Source organism: Vipera berus (assembly GCF_964194415.1).
Source record: "Vipera berus genome assembly, chromosome: 3".
Classification (NCBI taxonomy): Eukaryota; Metazoa; Chordata; class Lepidosauria; order Squamata; family Viperidae; genus Vipera; species Vipera berus.
The window spans coordinates 29970819-29983034 of NC_138204.1; the positions used below are offsets into that span (position 1 = coordinate 29970819).

The 12216-nt window shown below is 40.5% G+C and overlaps 1 protein-coding gene across 8 annotated transcripts in view; it reads left to right on the forward strand.

Moving 5' to 3' along the window:
• The window catches only part of EPB41L1 (erythrocyte membrane protein band 4.1 like 1), a 194112-nt gene that overhangs the window by 58991 nt on the left and 122905 nt on the right, over positions 1–12216 (forward strand). The window contains exon 1 of one of the 8 annotated variants that reach the window (XM_081323135.1): positions 377–449. The exons of the other annotated variants lie outside the window; for them this stretch is intronic. The gene's annotated coding sequence lies outside the window, so the exon portion shown is untranslated. Of the gene's footprint in view, positions 1–376; positions 450–12216 lie in introns of those variants that run through there. 8 annotated transcript variants of the gene reach the window in all.

Consider the following 12216-nt stretch of genomic DNA (forward strand, 5'->3'; position numbering starts at 1 on the left):
GATAAAAAGAGACCGAAAACAAGATGGATTGATGACATTAACAAGTATTTCAGACCCAATTGGCAAAAGAAAGCTCAGGACCGTATTGGTTGGAAAGATGTGGAAGAGGCCTTCATCCTGCAGTAGATAGACAATGGCTAAAATAATGATGATGAATGAATGGCAACTTCGTCTTGTTTTTTTTGTGAAGGTTAATAGCTGTTATTATATTACAGTAAAACTATGAATTTGCGCTGACAGATTATAAAGACGACAGTAAATTTTGCAGAATGCAGTATTTTTAGATTTTTTTAGTTAATGGGCCACAACTGTTGTTAGACCAGCTCTACTGTTTCCACACTTTGGTTAATTCCAACCCCTCCTCTTTCTCCTTCATCTGGTCCTGAGAAAAACTCTGCTGGAAAGAAAAACAGAAACATGGTTTTCAGCTGCTGGTTTACATACCGCAGGTAGGCTACAGAAATATTCTAGGTGGGCATATGTTGTTTGATTGGAATTTTAAATGTATTTTTCAAAATTCTATAAATGATACATATAGTATTAGAATGCCTGTAAATGTATAAATCACCCTGGAGAAAGTGGAGTCTTGTTTTTTTTTTTTTACAGTGGAAGCCAAGTTCATTCATAGAATGATTGGTACGGCTTACTATATGGAAGGTTGATGTGAATTCTCACATAGAAATAAAAAAAAATCCTCTTTGCCCAAATTCTAGATTGTCTGATACAGTAAAATTTTCTCTCTAGATTGCTTAGAGTTGCCTTCATACTGCATGGACATTCTCATCTTTTCTACTTTTCTTTGGCTATGATACCAACAGCAGCAAAAATAATTATTTATTTTGTCTCACTCTTTCTCTTTTGATGTCTTATTGTGAAAGGCAAATATTGTTGTGTTGATGAACCCTCACAGTAATTAAATAAAATAAATTTATTTTTATTTGCCACATATTCGCCAGGTGATCTTCCATTTCCTGTTCCACCTTTTCTTGTCTCCTCATTCCTTTCCTTGTGATTCTAAAGAGGTGTAGTCCTTTATTTTCCATTTCTTCATTTCTCCTCCTCCTTGCCAGATCCCAAAAACATGGTGTCATCTCTTGACTATAACTTCTCTCCCCTTTTTCCATGTAGCATAACCATACATTCAATGTAATTTAACTTGTTTTATTCAGGCTTTTAAATCGCCCGTTCCATCCAGCCGCTTTCAAGGGAAATCACCTCAGCAGGTCTTAAGTGGAGCTACCAAATCTGGGCTGCTGATATCCAGTAGGCAAGAGAATGCCTCGCGAACAGGACAGCCACACATGGCAGAGGCGCTGCTCGGGGCCAGAGGGGAAGCCGGGCAGATTGCAGGCACTGGCGTTGGTGCTGGCATGGAGGGTGCTCGTGCGTGTGATCACCCTCCGGCCCTGAGCACCACCTCTGCCATGCACATCTGTCCCTTTGACGTGTGCGTTCTCCCTCCACACCGGTGCCGCTACCAGTGCCCACAATCTGCCTGGACTCCCCTCCGGCCTTGAGCAGTGCTTCTGCTATGTGTGGCTGTCCTGTTCGCACATACGATCGTCCTCCAGCCCTGAGCAGCGCCTCTACTGTGCGATTGCCCTCCGGCCCCAAGCAGCACCCATAATCTACCTGGCCTCCCCTCTGCCTGCTTTATGCAGCTCCTCTAGGGCCCCCTGCACCCGCCGTTAACCCTCCTGCCACCATGTAGGGTAAGGTGGTCGCCCCCACCCCCACCCAGATGCCCTCACCTCTCCCAAGCATTTTTTAACTAACCTGCTTTCCGCTGCATTCTGTTTCTCCATTCCCTTCTCAGCCTTCGCCACGTGTTTGTGGGACTATCGGTAAAAAAGAAAAAAAGTTCCATGAGACTTTCTAACTTCTCGCCATGAACACTTGGCGAAGGCTGAGAAGGAAACAGAGAAACGGAATGCAGCTGAAAGCTTGTTAGTAAAAAACACTTTTTTAAATTTTTTTTTTACATTTTTTTACAGTGCTGTTCAACCCGTCCTACGTGTACCACCAGCCAGGTGCTTGCATACCACTAGTGGTACGTGTACCACCGGTTGAAAAGCCCTGCTCTAGAGGCCGAAGAAAGGCTGGTTTACACTCAGTTTCAGAACAGGACTTAGTTGAAAAATGAAACAGGATGGGCAAAGACTAAGGCATAGTGGCTAATGTATTTGACTAACACCAGAGAGATTTGGTTCCTACTCCATTTGCAGCCACAGCAACTTACTTGGTGACTTTCAGCCCAACCTACTTCACAGAGTTGTTATGAAGAAATATAGGAGGATAGATCACTATATATGTGCCTTGAGTTTTTGAGCAAAGATGGGATATAGCTACATGTGCATGTTTATGTTCCAGAGAAGGGGCACATAAAGCAATAAAAAAAATAAATCCAGGGTTTTCTTCATGGATCTTCAAATTGTCGCTTTTTAAAGAACCACTTGATAAGTCAATTCCTTGCTGCTGGATGAGGGAAGGAGGGAGGAATTGAGACTGGGAATTGTGGGAAACTGTCATGAAATGTTCAAAATGACCTCAGTAGCAGCCCAATCACAGCAGCAGCCTGAAGCAGCCACAACTTTCCTAAATTTCATTCCTTCAGAAGTCCCAGGTTTTGGTCACATTGTTTACATTAGCCCATTTGAGGTACCTTGGTTCAAAAATTATTGCCTTATGATGCACTGTTTCACCCAATTAATGGTAATGGAAATGACAGCAGGTGTTTTATATAGATATGGTTGTCTGAACATTTTTCTGTACCAGATAGGTTATGTGTTTTTCCTACCAGTTTTCCTACCAGTTCTCACCATTCATGAATATAATCTGCTTTAGAAACACTTTAAAGAAGAAATTCTTATGAACAAGGTGGAATTTTTGCACTTATATATGAGGTAGAAAAATGTGGGTTAGACAGCATCACCACCAGATGGATTTGTAGTTGGCTGACTGGGCGTATGCAGCGTGTGGTCCTCAGTGGAACTGCATCTACATGGAGGGAAGTGTTTAGTGGGGTGCCTCAGGGCTCTGTTCTGGGCCCAGTGCTCTTCAATATCTTCATCAATGATTTGGATGAGGGGATAGATGGGAAACTCATCAAATTTGCAGACATCACCAAGCTGTCAGGAATAGCCAACACTCCAGAAGACAGGCTTAAGATACAGGAGGATCTGGACAGACTTGTACACTGGGTGCTATCTAACAAAATGAAATTCAGTGGTGAAAAAAGTAAGGTTCTATACTTAGGCAAGAAAAACCAAATGCACAGGTATAGTATAGGTGGTACCTTGCTCAATAGTAGTAACTGTGAGAGGGTATCTCGGAGTCCTAGTGGACAATCACTTAAATATGAGACAGCAGTGTGCTGTAGCTGCCAAAAAAGCCAACACAGTGCTAGGCTGCATTAACAGAAAGATAGAATCAAGATCACATGAAGTACTAATACCACTTTACAATGCCTTGGTAAGGCCACACTTGGAATACTGCATCCAGTTTTGGTCACCACGATGTAAAAAAGATGTTGAGACTCTAGAAAGAGTACAGAGAAGAGCAACAAAGATGATCAGGGGACTGGAGGCTAAAACATATAAGGAATGGTTGCTGGAATTGGGTATGTCTAATTTAATGAAGAGAAGGGCGAGGGGTAACATGATAGTGTTCAATATCTCAGGGGCTACCACAAAGAAGAGGGAGTCAAGCTATTCTCCAAAGTGCCTGAAGGCAGGACAAGAAGCAACGGATGGAAACTAATCAAGGAGAGAAGCAACCTAGAACTAAGGAGAAACTTCCTGACTGTTAGAACAATTACGGTAACTAGTGGAACAACCTGCCTCCAGAAGTGGTGAATTCTCCAACACTGGGAGTTTTTCAGAAGAGACTGGACAGCCATTTGTCTGAAATAGGATAGGGTTTCCTGCCTGAGCAGGGGGGTGGACTAGATGACCTCTAAGGTCCCTTCCAACATTATATTATTATTATTATTATTATTATTATTATTATTATTATTATTATTATTATTATTATTATTATTATTATTATTATTATTATTATTATTGATAATTTCCCAGCCTGGCATAGTACAATAATATCTCAGTTATTCCCAGGAAACATGAGGAAATTACTTCCATTGATGTTTTTCAGTAACAGGACTTGGTCAAGACTAAAGGGAAAGTCCTCTTCTGATAACACTGGTGGCAGTCTTTTCCTTCTGCAAGGGAAACTCTGAAATATCATCCACTACGTTTCTGTGCCCAAAACTTTGATGGAGAATTTGGAAAGACTTTTTCATCCAGCTACAATATAGTATTCCAATGCAGTGCCTGACAAATTAAATAAAGGAAGTTCTTTGTCAGCCTGTAGTACTGTAGATGAATGGTTTCAGACTGTACGATTGCATGTCTGCTAACTGCTTTGTTCTCACATGATGGGTAGCAGATGTCAGGCGCCAGGGGCTGCTGACATGCTACAAATAATTACCTAAAAACACATGTAACACATGTCAGTTAATTGTTAGACAATTAGCTTCACTATTAGACCATTAGACCAACAGCTACACTAAGTGCATTTATGCAAGAGAAGAAGCTTGTGGTCTTTGCATGTCTTTGCAAAGATTCAGGTTCAGGTCTTAATGATAGTGTTAAGAAGATGACTTTCTCTCAGTCCAATTTACAATGTGGTTGTTATTGGGATAAAATGTGGAATCCCACATATGCCTACTTGAGCTCCTGTGTGAAGTGTTTGTATTGTGCCTAGATGCTTGTTATTCTCCCACAAGTTGCATTTTATTTATTTTTATTTATATTACATTGTTTTAGTTGTTGTTAGTTGTACGTTTAGTGAGATGAGCAACCTTATAAATTTGCTAACAAATAAAAAGAAATATGAAATATAAATGCAAATTCAGTAATGAATAATCCCAGGCTCTAGGGCAGGCATGTCAAACTCGCAATCATGTGATGTCGCGTGATGTATCGTGACTTTTTCCCCATTGCCAACAATGGGGGTGGGTGCGGTTTTGGCATGATGCATCTGACCCGCGGGCCAGCAGTTTGACGTGCCTGCTCTAGGTCTACATAGTCTGTCATAATGCATACTATAAATCTGTGAAAGAGAGAGTAGTCCATATATTTGCTTTCAGATATCCTAAAATGACTTCCAAATACATCTCCAGCTTTGTTAAGATGCTGTTTTCATATATATTTTGCTTTCCATGGGGCATACAAAATTGTATAGAGGACTGACTCAAATTGGAGGATAGTAATTGATCCCTTTCCAGAGAAACAAAGATGCTGATTGCAGCTCCCGGTGACACTTGTTTGTTGAAAGCTGTCATATAGTTCCATCACCTGAACGTGGGGGGGGGGGGAGGGAGGGAGTGTTCAGTTGACAAGTAAAGAATGAAATAGCTGCAGTCATCATTATCTTTAATATCAACTCCTAACAATATCAGTGATGCCCTAGACGTGATGTCCCGCTGCCTGAAAGCGGTCCAGGAATGGATGGGGAGAAACAGGCTTCAACTGAACCCGGACAAGACTGAATGGCTGTACGTACCGGCAAGCCAGGAGATTCAGAACGTCCCACTGCTTAACATTGGGGACAAGTTACTTCCCCCTGTTGATAGGGCCCGCAACCTGGGTGTCCTCCTAGACTCGCAGCTCTCCCTGGAAGACCACATTGGAGCTGTGACCAAGGGGGCCTTCTCCCGGGTTCGGCTAGTTCGCCAACTACAGCCTTATCTGGACCTGGATTCCTTACGTACAGTCACCCATGCCCTTGTGACATCTCGCCTAGACTATTGCAACGCTCTCTACATGGGGCTGCCCTTGAGATCCACTCGGAAGCTTCAACTGGTGCAAAGTGCGGCGGCACGGACACTCTTGGGAGCCTCCCGATACTCCCATATCACACCTCTCCTCCGTGCGCTGCACTGGCTTCCGGTTGCCTTCCGTGTGAAGTTCAAGGTGCTAACAATGACATTCAAAGCCCTACATGGCATGGGTCCGGACTACCTACGGGAGCACCTTCTGCCGATGTCAGCACCCCACCGTCCTGTGCGCTCCCACAGAGAGGGCCTCCTCAGAGTGCCACCGCTCAAGGAATGTCGGCTAATGGCCCCCAGGGGGAGAGCATTCTCAGTGGGTGCGCCAGCCCTCTGGAACACCTTACCAACCGAAATCCGGATGGCCCCTGACCTCCGTACCTTCCGTCGCGACTTAAAAACTTTCCTATTCCAGCAGGCTGGCCTGGCATGATAACGTTAATTGGGGTCCCCAGTTTGTGTTCATTAGTGTTTCTTATTATTTTATTGTTCGGTCTGTATACCTTCCTTCCTCTGTACACCGCCCCGAGTCCCTCGGGAGAAGGGCGGTTTATAAAAACTAATAAATAAATAAATAAATAAATATAAAAAGTAATATACACTGGAATCTAAAAGTGTTCTTTTGAACATAAAGCTGCTACTTGCTCCTCTTGCTTGCCTTCTAAGTCAGGGGTGTCAAACTCAATTTCATTGAGGGCCGCATCAGCATTGCGGTTGCCCTCAGGGGGCTGGGTGGGTGTGGCCAGGGTGGGCGTGGCCTACTGGGTGGGCGTGGCTAGAGTGCGTATGGCCTACTGGGTGGGCGTGGCCAGCTCTACATGGTTTGCATCAAGGGTGCCTATGGGGGCCCGGGCAGGAGTGGGGCAGATCTGAGGGTCTCTGGCAGGAGGAGGGTCTCTGGGCCAGGGCCAAGGCAGTGGGGGCCGTTCCCTCACTGTTTCCAGGATGGCTTCGCGGGCCGCATGAAACCACTTCGCGGGCCAGATCCGGCCCCGGGCCTTGTGTTTGACATGTCTGTTCTAAGTGCTAAATCAAAAGGGAAAAGGAGGAAAACTTCCTTAAAAATAATGGAATAAGGTGGTAAAATCAGTGAACTCTGGCATTTGACTTAATTGTTAATGCAGAGTGATTCCAGAGATGTCTTCCTGCAGGCGATATTTCCAAATGCAACAGATCCATAAACACGTTCTAAAAATTACTATTATGCATTGCTGGATCTGTATGTAGATGTGTCTGTTAAGCATTGTCAGCAAATTCTATTTATAATCTTGAAAATATTCATTTATTTGCATATTTAGCTTGGATACATATACGTTAATCTTAACTTTGGAGAGACGTTGAATACTTCTAACGTAAACTATGGTTTTACATAATTCTGCTTCTAATTCTGCTTTGTTAAAAGTTTCAGTCCAATAAAAGATGGATACAATATTTGAATTAAAATAGACAGGGAGTGGGGAGATACTTTATTGAAACAGTACATAAAATGCTTTAAATACCTGAAGTCTTACAAAAAATAGAGCAAGTTTTTCCCCCCCAGTGAGCTCCTGGTAAGTAAGGTTGCTGGAAGCATTCTTGCTGCAGAACTGATCTATCAGATGCTTAGGTATGTGTCAGTATTAACACTGCAGTTAGGCTACAGTTTAGACTTATATAGTGACCATTTGGATATTCTTTGTAAAGCATTCTGGGAATTGTCATTTTGTGAGAAAGACATGAGATTCCCAAAGAAAGTGGAAATGTACAGAACTCAAAGCTGAAGTCTTTGTAAATTTAGCTACTGTCTTTGTGATATTCTTATGTTTTTTCTCTCTTTCTGTTGTATACCTTTTTAAATTATAAAATGTTCATGCAAGGAGCCTGTCTATTTCTGTTTTTTTCATTATTCTGTAAGATGTAATGGACATTGTTAATGTCCAACAGTCTACTGAAATCTTAAGAGTTAGTGTAATTAGCTCAGCCATGCAACCCTCCCATTTGTCTAAGTGAATCTTAATGGTTTTTGACATGCAACCAAACCATACTGCTATGTCTCTTTCCAGATTCCAGATCTTCCACTTATTATCATTACTGAAACTTTACTTTGTTCTATATATGGTCTAAGCCGAAGTACATAGATAAGCACGTGCATGTGCTGTTTTGTCTGCTCTTTGTTATTTATTGACTTAGTCCAGGGGTAGGCAACCTTGGCTCTTTCATGACTCGTGGACTTCAACTCCCAGAATTCCTGAGCCAGCATGGCTCAGCTTGGAAACCTCTCCCTTCCCCTCAGCATGTCTGGCTCAGGAATTCTGGGAGTTGAAGTCCACGAGTCATAAAAGAGCCAAGGTTGCCTACCCCTGCATTAGATGAATTCAGGGATACTAAGCTTGAAGCCTAAAATGTGACAGGTGCTTGTCTTTGGTAGACCATAATTTACTGCCCATTCTACCTTTTTACTCTGCAATTAAGGCAGCATAGGGCAACAAAGACAGACATCTTGTTGTCTTTGTTCACACAACACTCTGAACCACAGAACAGCCAATCATATTTTAGTTTAATGTCTGAATCCAGCCTGTGTGGTCAGATTATTGCTCAATCAGTATGTCATGGAAATTCAGAAAAGTGGGTTAATAGGTAAAAACATAACTAAGCTGGCATGGATAAGCATTTTACACAAAAACAGCCTTTCAATACTTGTTTTCCATTCAGTGTGATTCCTAAATAAACAGGAATGAGGTAGGATCCTAATTTAGATCTTTCTTATGCAGCTATATCTTGCCTTTCTGGAATTTTAACCTCTTTATTTTTGCAGGTATTACATTTCCAATAAATTCAACAGCCATCAAATTGAATACCGTGTTCATAGTATTGGATATGATGGCCATTTGGTCTCTTCCCACTATAGGAATGGCATCTGGCAAACCACCTGCAAGACCTCAATATGCTATTAAATTGATTCTGAATCACCACTTTGGGGATTGCTCTCTAACTTGTTCCTGTGGGAGTGCTGTTTTACTGCAGCCAGCTGAGAATGTACAGGATCCCAAACCATTGCAATAATTGCAACATAGGCATTTCTGAATTGTAGTGCTTCCCACAGCAAATATAATTCAGCCATACAGCCTCATTTTAATATTCTCTATACCAATTCAAAGCACTGAAATGTAGAGGAGGAGGAGAAGAGGTGTAGTAATGAGTTTTGAACTTTTTTTGGAGCTTATTTGTATTTGAATATTCTTGCAAAATACCTATGTCTGTTCCTCACATCAATCAATCATAGAGTAATTTAAAGGAAGAAAGCAGACAAGAGGGGACATTTTCCTAAGAGTCAACTAAAGGATAGAGATCAATAAAACTGTACCGTATTTTATAAATGGGATTGAACAGAACAGATACAAACTAAAAGCCTGTCACATTGCTCTTTACTTCTGTAGTTTGCTTAGCCAGGAATATGCATATTTCATCCAAGGCAAGAGATAATTACATCCAAAGTTACATTGTTTGAAATGTAGAGGTTAGCTAATGCAATTTGGTTTTACTATGCTAAGTGCAATTTGAAAGAAACATCTAATCCACCCTCATAGAAATCTTCATATTCAGATCAAGATTAAATTATGAACCTCAAGGTCTATACTGCATGTCCTAATTCTGAACATTTGAATTCTGAACACTCTTCCTCACATTTGCTATATTTTTTAAATTACCTGCTTTGATGGTAAACCCAAAATCTTGTATGATTTTTGTACCAGTTCAGTTAGTTTGGGTTTTTATGAGATTTATAAGTCATCTCAATCTATTACAACTCTGAAAATGACAAATAGTAGATCTTTATAAAGGTATTTCCCAGCAGTGGATTTTGGATTTAATGGATCAGCATAGATGTTATTTCTTTAAAAAGGAATGCAATTTTGCAAATGCTGAACTAGATATGACTTCAAATCTGTGGATGTATTTAATATGCACATTAAAAAATGAAATAGCATAGATAGTGCATGTGTTGAATTCTTTTCTCCTTAATGAAGATTAACTCTCTGAAGCTGCTCTTGCATTGGAGCATGAGAGGCTCCCAAAAAGCTGATTCAGAGAAAGGTTTTTTTTTTTGCTGAGATAGCAATTACTATACAGTATCCCCATCTCTTGTAATCCTAAATAATTATAATTCCTCTTCCTGTAGCTATCCCTACATTTGAAAAAAAATGCATTATGCATTCCTTTGTTCCTGATCTAAATGCAAAATAGATTTTAGGCTTTATTCTTAAGAGTAAAAGAGCACCTTTGTTTTTCTCTACAAATGTAATAAGCACCCTACTTTTTTTTAAAGAGCAGCCTCAATAGGGACAATTTCATTAGGCCTCATCAAAATATTACCTACTGTCAGAAATTATTAGATTGCACAATAAATTTACTTCTAGACAATAAACCAATAAATTCCAGTGAAATTAAATTAAATCCCACTCCCAACTACTACACCACTAACATCAGTGGACAGTAAACAATGAAAATATAGATTACATTAACACAAAATAAAATGAGAACAAAGTATGTGTGAAGTGTTCACATGAATATGCTGATCCCAGGCATTTCAGACACTACATTCAGAAAATGAGCTAAGCCATGTGGTTTGCTTCTTTGAGAGTTGGAATGGCCTGAATTTCAAATGTGTGAATTCAGCCAAATGTAGCTTATTCAGTAAAACATGGATATAAAATCTTAGCTTACTTTATTGTTTGAAACTCAGGAACAAGCCCTGAAGCCATTACTAAGTCAAATCCATTTCTGTCCCAGTTCAATGAATGTTACATTTTAGTATTTTATCTATCATTATAGCTGTTTTGGTAAGCAAGAAAAAGCTTGAAGCAGTGTTATCTAAACTTATCCCACCAAATATTTAGAGATTATGGGAATTAAAGTCCAACATTTATTTATATTATTAGATTTGCATCCACTTTTCTGTTTCCATGAACATTCAAAATGGCTTACAACAATTATAGATTGAGAAAGACTAATAGTGAGGAATTATTACTAGGTTGATTAGTTTGAAGAAATTTAATATGATTTGTAAGGCTAAACTGGTATGAGTGTTTACACACAGGCAGACAGACACAGGCACATTGGATGATAGAGGCTTTCAAAAATAAGCTATCCAAAGGAAGTGAGCTTTGTGTACCTCTCTGTATGGCTCATTTTAGCCTCTGATTAGTGTTCTTTCAAATATACTATATTGCTTTCCTTTAGTGTTGCTGAGTTTCTTCTCTTCAATATTTCCTGAACATAGCATATTAGTAATCCAAGGCATAAATCTCTATCCTTTTTAGGATGTTTTTGCTCTTTTTTAAAAAAATAATAATCTGGTAGTTCCATCCTCTATTGCAGGGGTGTCAAACTGCCAGCCCATGGGCCGGATGCATCATGAAGAAACCGCGCACACCCCATTGCTGGCAATGGGGAAAAAGCTGCGATACGTCATGCAATGTCACATGACGTCGCGAGTTTGACATGTCTGCTCTTGTATTTCCTCAGTTAACAGGGATCTGGAAGCATGAGAGCAGACCTTGATTACATATAATTGTTGATTGTTACATTAGTATCAATGTGGAATCTATATCTACCTTCATTTTTGTGTAAAATCTCTTGTAGATCTTATAGGATCCTACAGTATTCTGTGCCTATAGGGTAGGGACGTAGATCAGATAACAATTGTTGGAGCAGAGATATGCATGGTCCAGATTTACCACCGGCTACAATAATTAATTTTTCTTCCTATTTCACATTCTGGTCAGTTTAAAAAAAAGGAACAGGGGGAAGTAGAAACTAGATGAAAGGGAGAGAGAAAAATAAATTTACCCATGATTAAGCCAGCCCCCTCAGACCTAATGTCCTCTGTAATGGGCTATCATAACTGTGAGAACTTTGACTTCTATTGGGTTTTATGACACTCCATCTACCTTTTTGTATTTCAGTATATATTGATGTAGTAGCAGAAAGAAGGATCAAGAGCAGGTATATCATTGGCTTGATTAGGAGAATTGGGCTGTCTGCCAAACCTGTTGCCCACCTGGGAAATGTTCTGAGCCACCTGTGTGGCTCAGAAAAGGTCAAAGGGAGAAGGGAGGAAGAGACAGTTGTAAGGCTCCCATATCTGGAACAATTGCCAGACTCCTTTCTTCACTCCTCTAGATATCAATTTTTAGTGAGCAATGGAGTTACATATGTGGGTGTGTACACACTCACATACACACACACTACTGGGTCATATTTTTTCAATGTTTGCTGTCAGCATAGGTCCACGTGCACAGATTTGTTTGTTTCCAGGTTTGCATAGTGCAGCATGTTTGCTCAAGCATTTTCAGTCATTTTGATTCAGATGTTGCCTTGAAGTAGGGCAGGGTTTCCCAACTCTCAAC